Source organism: Momordica charantia (genome assembly GCF_013281855.1).
Source record: "Momordica charantia cultivar OHB3-1 chromosome 8 unlocalized genomic scaffold, Mcharantia_2.0 BLBB01000008.1, whole genome shotgun sequence".
NCBI classification, from domain to species: domain Eukaryota; kingdom Viridiplantae; phylum Streptophyta; class Magnoliopsida; order Cucurbitales; family Cucurbitaceae; genus Momordica; species Momordica charantia.
The window spans coordinates 19,734,807-19,751,347 of record NW_028275166.1 but is presented as its reverse complement, the minus strand read 5'-3'; the positions used below and the strand labels follow the sequence as shown (position 1 = coordinate 19,751,347).

The 16,541-nt window shown below is 36.4% G+C and overlaps 1 long non-coding RNA gene across 1 annotated transcript; it reads right to left on the bottom strand.

Moving 5' to 3' along the window:
* Window positions 1–10,545: 10,545 nt before the first annotated feature.
* Window positions 10,546–12,715, bottom strand: LOC148209727 (uncharacterized). Its single transcript, XR_015793107.1, has 4 exons — window positions 12,444–12,715; window positions 12,156–12,340; window positions 12,032–12,066; window positions 10,546–10,842 (listed from the first exon to the last, which is right to left on the bottom strand). It is a non-coding gene; the product is annotated as an uncharacterized LOC148209727 (long non-coding RNA).
* Between the last annotated feature and the right edge of the window lie 3,826 nt (window positions 12,716–16,541).

Here is a 16,541-nt window from a genome sequence, read left to right as displayed (position 1 = left end):
GAATCCCGGTCTGGTTTTAGTAGATCGTAGTCGAGAAATTTTTTTCGAAATCAGTTGCATATGAAACAGAAGAAACTTGGGGGAGTTGCTAAAACTCGAGGGAGCTAATTAGGGAACCCAATCGAGTTTTGTAAAATTAAGAATCTTGGTCGAGTTTTAGTACATCACAGTTGAGAAATTTTTCTAAAGTATAAATTAATTATCCTAAACCCTAATTAATTATTGATTGTTGTTTATTCTCCTTGCACAATGCGTGACGTCACCTATTTGTAATCTATGGTGGTAAGTAGAATGATGTAAGAACTGTGTACGAGGGTGGGGGTTATGTGATGTTTAGGTATCGATGAAATGATAACATATATAACAACCTGACTTTTTGAGACTTAAATTTCTAAGGGACGTTACTACATGCTTTCAATATTTTAAAAGCATTTTAAAAATGAATGATAATAAATAAAACAAAATACAATCTTATAACATAACTTTATAAAATAAAATTAAAAAAAATCTTTATTTGGGATCCCATAAATAGTTTACCTAAAACATAATATTAAGATTGATAACTCTTAATACAATAAAAAAAAACATGAAACTAATGTAGAAGCGAAAACCCATAGCATTGGCTAAAGACATCCTCGTCACACACCTTGTTCGTCTTTATTATTTCCTAGAAAAAGATAACGAGAAAAGGGTGAGTGTTAAGAATACATAGTAAGTAACCAGGGTCAGATATGTACACATGTACACATACAACATAAACATGTGAGACCTAAATATTTATTTATTAAAATTCTTCTCCTTTTCCTTTTCCTTTTGGTGAGGGTGTACAATTAACCCAACCCTACATACCAACTCAATTATTGGGTTTCTTAAAGACCCTACCCAAACTGATGGTAGTTGGCACATAGTCAGGACAGCCAAGTCTTACCCCACCTAAGTCCTCATATATATATATATATATATATATATATCACATTCGAGATCATGCATGAGGTCCCATAATTAAACATTCTGTAATGCAGCACAATAATTTCACATAACATTGAATTCACAAACTATAGCCATTCAAAACATCATATAAAAATTTCAACCTCACCCTAAGGCATTCCGAATGCAGAGCCACTTACCTCAATAGCGATCCAAAATAAATGTTGGCTCAGTCTACGAAATTTACTGGTCCAACCGGATTGACGTTGGATACGTGTGCATGAGGGAGTAGAAAATAAAACAATTTTGCGAGAGGGAAAATTGAGAGAGAGGAAACGGAAAAACTTATGACAACTTAACCATATAATCTACGGTTTGTAATATTCTCTTTTAACTAATTCTAAGCCCAACCCATTTTTTATTCGTTTTTTTAAATTTATTTTATCTTTCTTTCCTTTTATTTTTTTTTTAAATCTTTTCATTTTTTCAATTAATTATATATATATTTTTTGGAAAGATAAGAACAAAGAACAAAAAAAAAAAAAACTAAATTAGAAAAAAATCTCTATTGATAAAAAAATTTTAAAAACAAAAACAATTCTCTAGTTTATACATTTAAACTACTAAAATATTATATAAAAAAATACGGGACGTTACAACATATGCCGACCTAGAAAATGCATTGTATAGGCTTACAAGAATTGAATAAGATTAGTTTAAAATTGTTATAGATTTGATATAAATTTGAACTACAATACGAAGTCCCTAAGCACCTCATTTTTTATGATATTAGTCTAAGATTCTATTTGAATGACCCTCTAGACCCTTCCTCAAGTGTCGTTGTACCTATCCATCGTACCGAAAAAAACATATGTTAGTGGGAGCAATCAAGAAAATATACCATTTTATTCGAAAACCCAAATATCATCTTCATTTGCATACTTTCTAAGTAAGAATGCTCCATCTTTTGGCCATTGACTGACAACCTAGGTAATGATGAACCACCATATTATTGTGAATTGTAAGAGAATGAGGTTGAGTATGAGATTTAGAATGAGGTCGAGTATGAGTTTCATGAAGATGAAATTGATGATGGGGCTAAGGATGAGGATGATCAGATGGAATCTGAGTACGAGGGTGAACATGGGTATGACGATGGGATTGATGATCAACTTAAGAATGTAGCTGAACCTATTATAAGGTGCATTCAGTAAGTACAAAGGCACATTGTCAAACTATTTAGGGATTAGTTAAACTACGCAGAATATTAAAACTACGGATGCAGTAGATTATGTCGATGAAATTGCTGTTGGGTGTATTTTTCGTTCAAAGGTAGAACAACGCTTCAAGCTGCTAGTGTTTGCGATAAAGCCGAACTTTGAATTTTGTGTAAAAAAATCTACAAAGACTTCGTACACCATCGGATGCAATGATGCAAGTTAGAAATGGGGGTTGCGTGCAAAGAGGATCCGAGGTTGTGACTCATTCATCATTTCAAAGTAAATTGATGTCTACAAATCAACATGTGAGTTATTAAACCACGAAGACATACAAGCTAGAAGTTGTGTGGTTGGTCAGTTGTTTAAGTCGAATTTTGAGGATATCAGTCATCAATACAGATCAAGAGATATGATTAACGACATGCGAAGGTACCGCGGGTCAGTATTAGGTATGCAAAGGCATGACTTGCAAAAGACAGCATTGAATCGTTTGATGGGATCACCAAAAGATTCCTATACTCTTTTATGCAAGTATGAAGAGCTTTGAAATTTGTGAATGCAGGTACTGTTTTTGAAATGGAATTGTCGGAAGATAAGTATTTCAAGTACGCGTTCATGACCTCGATTGTATTAGAGGGTTCTCTAATTGTATCGTCAAGTGCTTGTGTGATAGATGATGGATAAAGTTGCAAAAAAGCGCTAGGCGCCTTTTTGCATGCACATGAGAAAATTGTGAGTTTCTTCTAACTTTGACCACGTTTTTCTTCCATTTTTCTCACAATACCATAGATTGCAAATTACCCATGAAATGTTCTACTCATATCCTACTTTAAGAATATGTAAACCCTTTTAATTAAAAATGAAGGAAAATGGTTCATTTTTATGGTCAAACATGTCCAGATAGTCACATTTGTGTAGTAAAAAATCAACCCTAACAAATATTTTCCTTAATTTGTTAACTTGTTTTATTCTCTTTAGATTAATTTTGAGAATTAGTTCTTTAAATTTAGGCAAGCAATATATTTTCTAACTAGGAAGATTTTTTTTTTTTTTTTATCTTCCTTAGATTATATTTTGTAAAATTAAGGAATAGTTTGCCTTACTTGATTAGCAAGTTGGCTTTAGAATCCAATCAATATGTGATAATCGAAAAAGAGGAATGTTCAAATTGAACCTTGAGAATATTAATAAAGCATCTACTAGTTCAATTTACATGTCTCTTCTTTAATTTTTCCGCATGCTTGTTTATGCCATATATCTAGCAAATATGTGGGAAGTATGAGTAGTCTTGGATTAATTCTTAGTCTAAAAAATGATTTTAAGAAATGTAAGACATGTAGGAAAGTTAAAATTACAAAAGGACCTCGTAAAGGTGTTGAGAGAATTGTCGAATTATTAGATTTAATTCATACACATCTTGTGTGAATTTGAAGAGATTTTAATTAGAGGAGAAAATAGATATTTTATCCCTTTTATTGATGACTTTTCTAAATATACTTATTATTTATTTAATTTAAAAAATAAAAGTGATGCTTTTGAGAATTTTAAAAAATTTATCCTCGAAGTTGAAAATCAATTCGGTGTCAACCTTATTAAGAAGATTGCTCGATATCAATATTTTTCTCATGAAGGTTGTATAAAGCACATCTTTTAAAATTAAAACCCTTCAAGAGGTGAATTTTATCTTAGCCTCACAAGTTCCCATAATTTTTGTGGTATGAGAATCACCAAGCATTATTATTTTAGGCTCCTTAAAAGGAGTATAAACTCTGAACCAATGTTTATCATAATTGACATGTTTGTTGGCATCCATCCATCAAAACTTTGGATCATATATATATATATATAAAAGTTATCATAGCGACAAATGACTCCGTAACATTAGCCTGGGGTACAGGTTCATATTTTCAGAATCTGAAAAATCGAGCAACATGGCCACTCTTGCCACAAACAAAACAAACTGATCTCGAGTGTTGAGGATGTGTCCAGTTCTAATTAATTTGGCTTGGATTTTTCTTCTTTGGAAACTGAGGTTTACTATTCTTTTTTCAAATAGCTCATCTTTGTCTCTAAATGACTATTGCTAGGAATTTGACGATTAGGTAAATTATCAATAGAACAGATTATACTTACCTTTATGGGATTACCACTTCCTTATCGAATTAAATCATTTTGCCTTCTTGCCTTTTTAGTAGAAAATTGAAATAAATAAGGAGTGAACTTTTAATGTCGGGTTAAAACCGATATTAAAACTAGTTTTTAATGTAAGTTCTGGACGGCCGTTTAAGGTTGCTTGTAAAAAAAAAATAATAATAAATTTGAGCGTGTTTTTTTGTGTCCATTATTTCTTCGGTGATGTTTTTTTTTTATCATCATTGAAAGCAAGATTTATTGCAGTGATATCATATTTACTCTGTAAAATTTTCAATATTGTCTTGGCAGATGTTAAATTAGTATCACAATAATAATAAAATTGATAAGGAAGAAAATTTAAAACATAACATCGACAATTGTACTCAACACTCTCATCCTTTTCGATTTTCTCTTGGTGTTCCATGAAGTCTTCAACAGTCATGCTTTTAGTATTGATTTTCATTAGGTTCTTTTTCTGTGAGGACATAGGCGACCTTGAGAAGATTAAGGTAGAACAACACTTTCTCAAACCTTTTCGTTACATCTCTCAATAGTAGACTCCATGATGATTTGTCCTTCAAATTGAAGTTTAATCTCCTTAAAAATAGTTGGGGGAATTATAAACAACAAAGATAATTCGAATATATATTGAGAAACAAAGGCATAATCAATTAGGTTGAGGCGTGAGTATCTCGCTCTTTAAGGAGATTCAAGCGCTCTACGATGTGTATTTCTTTATGAACCACCGGTTCAATAGGTATACTATGACCTATCCTCTCCAGGATACAACAAACCAACTTAAACGTTATGCAGCTCAAACCACTCTTCAGTTAGAGGTTGAGCTCAAAACTCCAAAAGAAAGAACACCCCTATTTTGGCCAACTTCTTTTAAAATAACAAACTAGAGAATAAAGAAATAGAGAGAGTAGAGAATAAAGTATGATTTGTAGGTTGTATGTGAATAGTGGTGGAAATGAGAGGTATTTATAGGAATTTTAGAAGTGGTAACTTAATATAAAATTAAATAAAGAAATCCTTAACCTCTTTTCAAATAGGTTTCTTCACAATTTAGTAAAACCCTCTCAAATCATAAATTCTCAATTGAAATAAAAAGAAACTCATAATTTGATTATTAATAAATAATTAAATGTAACAAAATGTGGCGTGGTTCACAAAGCGCACGCTATATCAGTGCCCCGCAAACACTCCAATGGCACTAATGCTGTTCTATTGGATGGTTTGTATATCACTAATGGTGTGTACACAAGGGAACATGTTAGGGTAAAGTGATATGGATGGGCGCGCAAGGCACGCACATCGTATGGAAGTTGCCTCTTGGTCAATTGGCAAATATCCAATTGTTAATTGGCGATGTTTTGCTTTCATTCTTCTTTTCTTTCATGGATTGAATTCTTTTCCTTTCATACGTTGAATTAGGCCAAATCATCTTTCCTTGTTGCTTTTCAATACAAGTTCTCATGATCAATCCTTAAGGTAAGGCCTAACACTCCAATGATGATACGTGAAGACCATTCTTCGACTCAAGTGCTAGTTTTTTTTTTTTTTTGGTTAGTACAACATATGAGGGTGGGACTCGAGCTCACAACTCTCAGATTGAGATAAGTATCTTAAATAGTTAAGTTATGTTCAGATTGACTAAGTGATAGATTGTTATCCTTTCAAGCTAAATGTGTAGCGTTAGGACTACCTCTTTCAGATGCCTTGGTGTTCTTACGAAATTTCAATATTATATTAAATGAGGTACTATAATTCTTTAGAAAAGGTTTCCACACTCTTTTTTCGCTTCCAAATAGAGAAGCGAGTTCAATGTAATATCTCCAACACCTCACAAGGAAATAGTCTATCTTCCCTTGCGTAGTCCTTTCTTTACCTTTGGTTTAGGAATTTGATTATTTAAAAAAGAAAATTTCTTAAATTAAGTAACATGGGAAGGAATGCAATGAAAAACTAAAGGAACAATAGAATGCATGGAAGAAAGAAAGTGTACGGGGAAATAATTAAATTTTTCGAGTTAAGCAACAAAGAAAGGGAATTTAATGAAAGCTAAGAGAACAATAAAATGGAAGCAAGAGAGAAAGTGTGGAAGGAATAATTTTGATTTACAAAAATGAAAACTTTATTAGAGTAAACCACTAAAAAGACCACTACCCTTAAAGTTGTGTCCAACAAACACCATTTGTCCATTAACCCCTAAAAACTATAAAAAACTATCATGGTAATTAAACACAAATTGTACAAATTTCTAACAATAAAAATAAAGGGAAAAAAAAACAAACTCGTTGCTTCAAATGTTGGTTGCTTTAAATATGCTTAACAATAATAAGTAACGAGGACAATGCACTTTTAATAATAATTTTTTTTGAAGGATGAAATAGAGGCACTACAAGAAAATATGTTTTCAGAGATGCGAGGAAAGAGTTGTTGAAAACCCGAAAATGTTGCTAAAAGGTTTTAGTGACATCTAGTGGTTCGTCGCTGAGAACGTCTCTAATAGCACGTCTTTTAAACGTTCAACGATGATAAGACCACGTCACTGATAAACCACTTTCAACAACACCAAGCAGAGTCGCTGAATATCACATGTCACCTAGGTGGCTCTTAAATTATGCATCCTTTTGAAGTCACCTGGACCATATGGTTACGAAGCGATGTTTTACCATAAGTATTGGGACATTGTGAGTCGTGATATGATAAATATGTGTTTGAAGTTCTTAAACGGTCAAATGGAGCTTTGAAGACTTTAGCTCTCACCCCAAAAGGACGGAGCCTACGTGCATGAGAGATTTCTGGCCTATTAGTCTTTGCATAGTCTATAAAGTAATTGCAAAGGTCCTAGTTAACAGACTTAAACGAGTTCTCGAAAAGGTTATTCACATACTTAGTTAGCTTATTTTTCGAGCAGACTAATTATGGATAATGCTATGACTGAGTTTAGATGCACACACATTAAATAATAGAAGAACAGGGAAAAAAGGGATGGTAGACATGAAGTTGGATGTGAGCAAAGCTTACGATCGGATTGAGTTGAGTTACCTATAGGGAGTGATGAAAAGATGGTGTTTTTTAGCAGATGGCTTGAGTTGATCATGAGCTGTGTTGAACCTGTTAGTTTTTTGATTCTTCTTAATGGCATACGGAGATAGACATTTAACCAAAGAAGAGGTTTATGACAAGGAGACCATTTATCTTCCCATCTATTTCTTTTTTGCACGAAAAGGCTCTTTGCTCTCTTAAATGAAGAGGAACACTCATGAAACTACTTAGGTTTGCAGATAAATAAACATTGTCCTTTTATAACTCATATATATATATACTTTTTTTGTAGATGATAACTCTATCTTTTTCGAGGCAACCAAAAAAGACTGGTGCACTATAAAGGATATTCTACACACCTACGAAAAGGTCCTGGTCAGTTGATAAACTTTGAGAAGTCCACCTACATGGTAAGTAGGAATACCCATATTAGGGGTGAGCTGAAGATCCCGTTCACATCCTCCTCGGGGCTATGTTTGGGTTTTCCATCTCAAATTTCTTGAAATAGGTGCTAGATTTCTAATTATCTTAAAGAAATAATTTGGAATGTTCTACAGGGTTGGAAGGAGAAAATGTTCTCTGTTGGAGGAAAGAAAGTTATGATTAAGGCTATTGCTTAAGCTATTCCAAACTACACAATGAATTGCATTAAACTACTTATGAATTTGTGCAAAGATATAAAATCTATTTGTGCAAATTTTTGGTGGGGCTCTTCAAGTAAGACTAACAAAATTTACTAGAGGAGTTGAAAAAGGTTGTGCACAGGGAATGAGCAAGGAGAGATGGATTTCAAAGATGTAAGCATCTTCAACCAAGCAATATTAACAAAACAATATTGGGGATTACTTGAAAATCAAGACGATTCAACGAGTTGCTTGCTAAAGTTATGAGGGGAAAATATTTTGCCCATGAAAACTTCATGAGACCTCAATTAGGGACACATCCTTCCTATGTTTAGAGGAGTATAATATGGGGACAAAGATCTCTTTGTTAAGGGCTGTAGATGGCAAAATGAAATGACGAATAATGTTGTTTGTGTGCCTTTTGCAACATGAAGGAGAATGGAATACAAATATTGTACGTGTAATTTTTTGTGAGGAGGAAGCTAATTTTATTTTGAAGATTTCCTTACCACGGAAAAGTCAAATAGATGAAATAATTTGTAATTGTGATTTAAGAGAGATTTTGTCATGATTATATTTGACACCAAATCCAGCCAAAATGACAGCACCGTCGCACATTTAAGACCTATAGCGCGCATATGTTGGGTTTTCTGCCCTATACTCATGGTTTGTAAATGTAAAAGAAATATTTATTCAATAAAGGTGTTATTGAAGTTTCTTTTAGAACTGCACTAGCCCAAATCCAATAAACTAACATCCGATGTTACGTTATGTAACTGTTACAGTATGTAACCGATATGCAGTATATAATGGATATACAAGTTATATATTTGATATACACTATATAATTCATATACAGTATATATTCCATATACACCAAAATCTGTCTAGCTTTGGAAGTTCCTGATAGACTTGGAAGTTGTTCCAAACATGTCCCTACCCATTACACTATATTACTAATATGTTTACAAAAGCTCTCACGGCTAAAGTGTTCGATGGTCACCTAGAGAATCTAGATCTACGAGACATGTACCATTTAGTCTAGGGCAAGTGGAAGATGTCATTGGGTATATTGTATGCCCTAGTTTATTGTAATACTTATATACGTCCCACTCGTTTAAGGACAAGTAGGATATTGTTGGGTTTAGTGCCATGAACTCATGAGTTTGTAATTTGTAAACATTTTATTTATTATTAATAAAAGTTATTTTATTGTTTCTTTGCATTACTCGTATTCCAATAAACTAAGATCTAATGTTATTTAATTGAACAAAAATAATTTGATATACAGTATATATACAATATATATTTGATATACAAGTGGATAATGTTTCAGTAATAACCTAAATGGTCTATAGTACATGGATAAGATTGGGTATCTTATTCTGGTAACACTATGGATACATCCACTTTGTAATAGTTACAAACAACTTTATTCAGGTCATTCATGTAGGGACATGCAAGTGGGGGTATCCTATACAATGAGTTTATATGATGGAATGTATATAATGTATATTGATACATTATATAAATATACGTTAATGTTGGATAAAGATTCAAAATTAATACTATGTATTTTGAGAGTGTGGGCTAATGTTATGGATGAGAAAAATCCTTATTTTCTACAATTCAAAAGAAGAAGATATCTTGATGGTCTTGGGATTTCCCCTAGATTCAGGAAAAGATATCCTATATTAAAAAGGATAAGACATCTTGATGGTCTTAGGATTTTCTATCTATAAATATAATAGTAAGATGAACCCTACAAGTACGGCTAAAAAAATGTCTCAACTCTCTTTCTCTCTCAATACATTGCAATTCTATCTCACAACTCTAAAAGATGAACCCTAAAAGTACGGCTAAAAAAATGCAGCGTTGTGGCACTGTGTGCTGTCCCTGCAGTGCCATTGCGCTGCCTGCGGGGTCTGCTTCGTCTTATTCGCTGTTTTATGCAACTTTTCGCCCAATCCGACGCCACGAATAGCTTTCGAGCGACCCGAACTTACAGACTCGATAGAGAAACACAATGCCCAAAACACCGAGCCATTACATGATCAAATCAAGAAGTAAATTGCTATGTACATGCCAAAAATTGAAAAATTTCCAACCCGCAAACCCATATTTCGAAAATAGGAAAACACCCACAAAGAACACCGATTTTGTTCCCAAAAAATCAGAACATCAACTTGGCTTTGATACCAATTAATGGGATGTGAATCCCGGAGCGGAAGCAGATCTTTTTTTTTCGAACATAAGGCAGGGCAAAAAAACCCAACACAATAATGCTACACAAAGTTTATAAGACGGGGCATGGCGACCCCAGATGTATCTGCCATCAGCAGATGTAGAATGCCTCTTGGAGGCTCATCACACACGTGATATCCTACGGGTAGATTACTGTAACGCCCCAGGATTTTATATAATATCCTAGGCAACGTTAAACAATTCACCTGGCTAACCTTAACTCTAAACACGAGATAAACAACTCCCTGGGAAAATAATTTAAATGAAATAAAGCTTCGACTCTCATACGTTCTATCGGAAATATAAATGTCATAAACTGTCAGGACTTCACCCTCCGTGGGCAATTTAAAAACATCAACATCTCATATTCGCCTCAGTGGCAAAACTTCTTAAACAAATGAAAACAACCGTACACCTAAACTCCAACGACAATAGTGACGCGTTTACCAGCAACATCCATAACAAACAAAAGTAGTTCTAAAGAATACAAAATTTCCTTCGCGGTTCACACCTAGCGATAACATAAATCTCAATGCTACTCGTACTCAACGACCCTTCCCTCTATCCTCACTAACTAAGCTAGTGATCCTTCCTCGGTCAAGCTCTCTCCACGTCATCACCGCGGTCGACCCTGTTCGCACCTGAAAACATATAAGGGTAAAAGAGGGGATGAGTACATAAGGTACTCCGTAAGTAGCACTTCCTATCTAACACAAAAATCATACTCACAATCACGGCATAAAGAATAAAACGATAGCAAGGCAATCAAATAAGCAGTGAGAGATAGCAAACAATAACTAGGCATTTACATGCAACAACCTTGCGTCGGAACTACCAAGACCACAACCCATGATTCACTAGCCCTTGTCTCATGGTACTAAACCTTCCTCTACACCCCCCTGTATTACTCCCCGCTTAACTTCTCGAGGCATGACGGCTCTTGACATTTATTCCCAAGTCACCGTACCTCCTCCTTCTCCAGTACTTGATGTTCGACCTTGCCATTTATTCCCAAGGCCAAGCACCACTACTTCGCAAACGCCACTCTACTTTTATCCCTCAAGTCTAACTCATCGAGTCGCATTGACCCTTGATATTTATCCCCAAGGCCTCAATACTCCTCTACAGAAGCTTGACGTTCGGCCTTGCCATTTATTCCCAAGGCCTGAACTGTGCACCGGTCCTTGCCGTTTATTCCCAAGGTACCGATGACTTCCCAGCGTATTGGTCCTTGACATTTATCCCCAAGACCCCAATACCCGTTTACAGAAATTTGACGTTCGACCTTGTCATTTATCCCCAAGGCCACTACTCAAGGCTTGAACCTCCAAGCGATTTATATGAAATTTTCAGGTCAGAACCCATAGATAACGGACTATCAACCCGTCCCTTTACCCTTCACCCTTCACCCTTCACCACTTCACTAACCCACCCATGCCCACCTACAGGTAAGTTTCCCACATTCTAAATCACTGCACCGTTCACAAGCATGCTTTTCCTCGTAATAAACAAAATACATCCACAACTCACAACCAGAACAAGATAAACTAAATTATCAGTTTAACAACGCGAGCATTTCATTTACATCACATTTGCAAAACGTCATGAGCCAGTTACTTCTAACTACAACCATTCAGAACCTACTAGTCACCTACAACAAATAGAAACAGGAAGCATGTTTCCTCAGAAGTATTCAATAATAGAAAGACGGCAACAATCAAACTAACAATCCCTACATGCTCAATTAAATTATTTTAACAAGAAAAACAGCATCAAAACCATTCCGTTAACGCTAGATAACACACGCACTCGCCCCCTGGTGCTACTTACCCAACCACGTCCTTAAGTTTGCGTCGAACTCACACCTACGCACAAAGACAGAAAAATACAGCAACATAAATATACTGTTCAGCTTTCGAAAACAACTCTAAGAGGGTTCAACGGGTCTCATTACCGCAAAACGGCTTCGTGTAGGTGTGGGTAAAATAGATCTAGCTTGCAAAGGGGTGGGTAGCGTAAATCGGGCTTCAAACGGATGAGGTTAATCACCGGATGCCACCCAAAACACTGCTGTCTACGTTTTTACAGCAGCGAGAACGCCCAAAATGACCTCCAACGGCTTCGATTTGATGTCCGTTACTACAAAACAATTTCGCTTAGGTGTGGGTATTCCAAATCGATTTCGTTTAGGTGTGGGTAATCCAAATCTAACTTCAAACAAGGGTGGGTCAAAGAAAATTACCGGGCTTCCCGGATCTAAGCTATTCGAGTCGTTGGAGTTTGTCGGATCAAGGGAAACACCGTGAGCAGCCACCACGCGCCGCCCAGCCGCACCTGCTGCTGCCCGAGACCACGCGCCGCCACCTGCTGCTGCCCGACGCCCACGCCAGCTGCTGTCCGACGCCCGACGCTGCTGCTGCGCTGTCCGACGCCGCCTGCTGCTCCGGCGCTGCTGCTGCACTGCCCGATGCCGCCTGCTACTGCCCGAGCCCGACGCTGCACCTGCTGCTTCGATGTCGCCGCTACCGTCGCGTCGCCCGAACAGAGTTGCTCACCGGAGAAGAGGAACCCAAGTGGGGGGTGGTCGGCGGCTTCAACAAGAGAGGGAAAAGAAGGAAGAGGAAGAATAAGGCTAGGGTTTTTCTTTGTTTTACAACTTTAGCTCCTTTGGGCTTGGGTCATTTTCCTTTTGTTTAAGGCCCACTTACCCAACCCCTCTTTTAAAACAAGTCAATAATATAATTTCGTAAATGGCCCAATGACCCAAAACAAGTGGCACATAGCGGAAATCCGTACTAAATCATAACTTGATAAATAACTACACGCTACTAACTCGCCACTAATTCCGTAACAATACACACTAGCCGAGATGCCACACTTAAATTAAATAAAGATAACTGATGAATCAAATAAAACAAAATAAAATGAAATAAATAAATAACTAAATAAATAAAATCTAATTTGTTATAAAAAAAATTCCCGGAACTCGAGGCAAGCTAACCTGAGTAACGCGGGGCGTTACAATTACAGGCTCTATTAGCTAGCCAATCTGTATAGTAATTAGCTTATCTAAAAACATGATGTATCGATTCTTCCCAATCCCTATCTATCAACTGGAAAATTTTCAAAAGGAAAGGCTTTAATAATGTCGTGGGCTGAGTGTGTTTGCGTATCAGATTACACGCAATTTCTGAGTCTGATTCCATATGAAGTTTTCTACAACCCAACTTTCAGGCAAGCTCAAGCCCAGATTGTATTCCCCACAATTCTGCTGTAATTGCTGTAGCAAAACCAAGGTTTTGTTGAAAACCTTTCACCCAGCTTCCATCAGACTTCCGGATTACCCCACCTGCTCCTGCCCTTCCTGGATTTGCATAAGCTGTTCAATTTCCAGTAATTTCTTGATAGAGGCTTCCAACTAATATCCACCCACCGACGCTTTTGCTTTCTCAAAAGTGGCATGGCTAAACTCTAAGCTTGGCCAGATCTTTCCGATGTCCTCTGAACTATTGTGGCTGGGTTCTCTGGCCATTTTGACGTTGGATCAAAAATAACTTTGTTCCTCCAAGACCAAAGTAACCAACACTCGATCGCAAAAAGTTTTGGCCAATCTTCAATCGGTGTCTCCGTCAGGTTGATCAAAAGCCACTGCTGCAGGTCACAATTAAAAAATTTATTAGAGAAATTAACGGGAACTAATTCTGCCCATACTTTCTGGGCAATAACACAATCTCTCAACACATGAATTAATGTTTCCGACAATTGTGGGCAAAACGAGCAATGATCCGATATGCTAATATGCCTTCTAAACCTTTCATGGTTAGTGAGGAGTCTTTCATGCCCTACAAGCCAAAAGAAAAAACATATTCTATATGGTCCTTCCCAATTCCAAATAGTTTTCCATATTTTGTTTTCTGAAACTGAAGATTCCAAAGATAGCAGATTTTTATATGTTACTGACACCGAATAGTCCCCATTCCTAGAACCAATCCAAACTGGGTGATCAGGTAGATTGATTGTCTCATCTGGCGGATTTATACTTGCAATAGCTAACGATACTGATTGATTAACTCTATTTGCAAAGATTTCCCAATTCCAGCCTCCCGTTTCTAAAACATAATCCTTAATAGGTCTATTTCTTTCAAAATCTGGAACATCACTCCCATCCATAGCTTTTATAATGCATTCCCCATTGACCCATCTATCTAACCAAAATTTAGCTGTACAACCATTCCCAATTCCCCAACCCATCCAACGATTAATTTCATTCCATGCTCCAGCTAAAGAATTCCAGAGCCAACAGTCTCCTTGCTTTACAACCAAGCTCCACCCATCCCTCTACCTTCCTTTATACTTATTTATGAGCACTTCAGCCCAAAGATCGTTTGGTCGGCTGATTAACCCCCAGCCAATTTTGTCAATCAGAGCTATGTTAAATTCTTTAAATCGGTGTAATCCAAGTTCCCCCTCAAACTTTGGCTTTGTGACCAAATTCCAATTAAGAAGGTGTATTCTAGATTTTTGAGCGGTATGCCCCCATAAGAAGTTCCTACAAATGTGGTCAAGTTTGTTACAAACTGCTACTGGAAACTTAAAAATATGCATAGCATATGTTGGCAAATCCTGAAGGACCGATTTAACTAATGTCGAGCGCCCTGATAAAGATAGAGAAGCCGCAAACCAGTTACAAAGACGAAGATTAACTTTGTTTATTATGTCCTGAAGGACCGATGCTCTAAATCTTCCATGTATAATTGGAATTCCTAAGTACTTCCCAACATTAGATGTAACATTAAACCCTCCTACTTCTGCTATCTGTTGTTGAGCCTCATATGGAACATTTTTTGAAAAATAAATGACTGTTTTAGAATTATTAACTTTTTGTCCTGAAGCATTACAAAAATTTCCTAGAACTGACTTCACTTCCTCAATTTGTTGAAAGTTGGCCTCTGCAAACAATAATATATCATCCGCAAACATTAGGTGAAAGATCATCGGTCCCCTGTTACCTACCCGAATAGGCCTCCATCTACCTGTATTAACAGAGTCAAAAATACAATGTGATAATCTTTCCAAACACAACACAAACAAATAAGGAGATAGAGGGCACCCTTGCCTAACCCCTCTATGCATTTTAAAAGCGCCCGTAGGCTCCCCATTCCATAGAACCCGCATTTTTGCTGAGCATACACAGTCCATAATAGCATTCTTTAACTTGGATGGAATGCCAACTAGCTCAAGAGTTTCGTTCAGAAAGCTCCAAGAATTCTATCACAAGCCTTTTCTAAGTCCACCTTAACTAACATAAACTTCTTAGTTCTTTTTAATTTGTCCATTGTATGAATCAACTCTTGGGCTACAATAATATTATCTTGGATGTGCCTACCCGGGACAAAACTAGCTTGGTTAGGGGAGACAATATTTCCTAAATATTCTCTCAATCGTAGTGAAATCAGCTTAGTAACAAGTTTGTTAGAAACGTTACAAAGACTAATTGGTCGGAACTGAAGAATCGATTCAGGGTGTTTCACTTTTGGTATTAGAACTATAAAAGTGTTATTGGCCTTGTCAATCGTTTTTCCCCCTTCCAAAATATCTCTAACATGTTCTAGTATTGAAGGAGCAACAAGCTCCTAATTTTGCTGATAAAAGACGGCTTGGAATCCGTTTGGACCAGGCGCTTTAAAGGCACCCAAGGAGAACATTGAATTCTGACCTCATCCAAGGAAACTTCTTTGACTAGTTTCTCATTTGCATCCACAGGGAGGGAAGGGAATGAAGTTGTCGTGGATAACACCCCCCCTAGATCTTGGCTGCCATAAAGATTTTTAAAATGTTGAAAGGCTAAATTTCTCAGTGTTTCTTCCTCTGTTACCCAACTTCCACTACTATCCTTCAAGGAATCTATACGAATCCTTTTCCTAGCAATGATGACTCTTTTATGGAAAAATTTTGTATTTCTATCACCAAACCAGATCCACTCACATCTAGATCTTTGGAACCAAGTTATTTCTTCTTGTAAAAATATCTTCTCTAACTCACTAGATAACTCGTTCTCCAATTTAACAAGGAACATATTACGATTTTGAGGCCTAATTCTCTAAATACAAGCAAGACGAGCTAGGATACTTTAGCGGAAGCGGATCTTTGTTCATCATTTTTGAGACACAAAATCAAAGGTTCAAAGATGAAATATAGGGGAAAAATGTTTACCTTTGAAGAACTTTTCTTCAATGGATTAACCAACGAACACCACCAATAGACTTTCTGTGCTATCCTCTGGGTACCGAGAACACGCTTGTGGGAGTGTTCGACATCGATCTATAGGGAATGGAGAAAA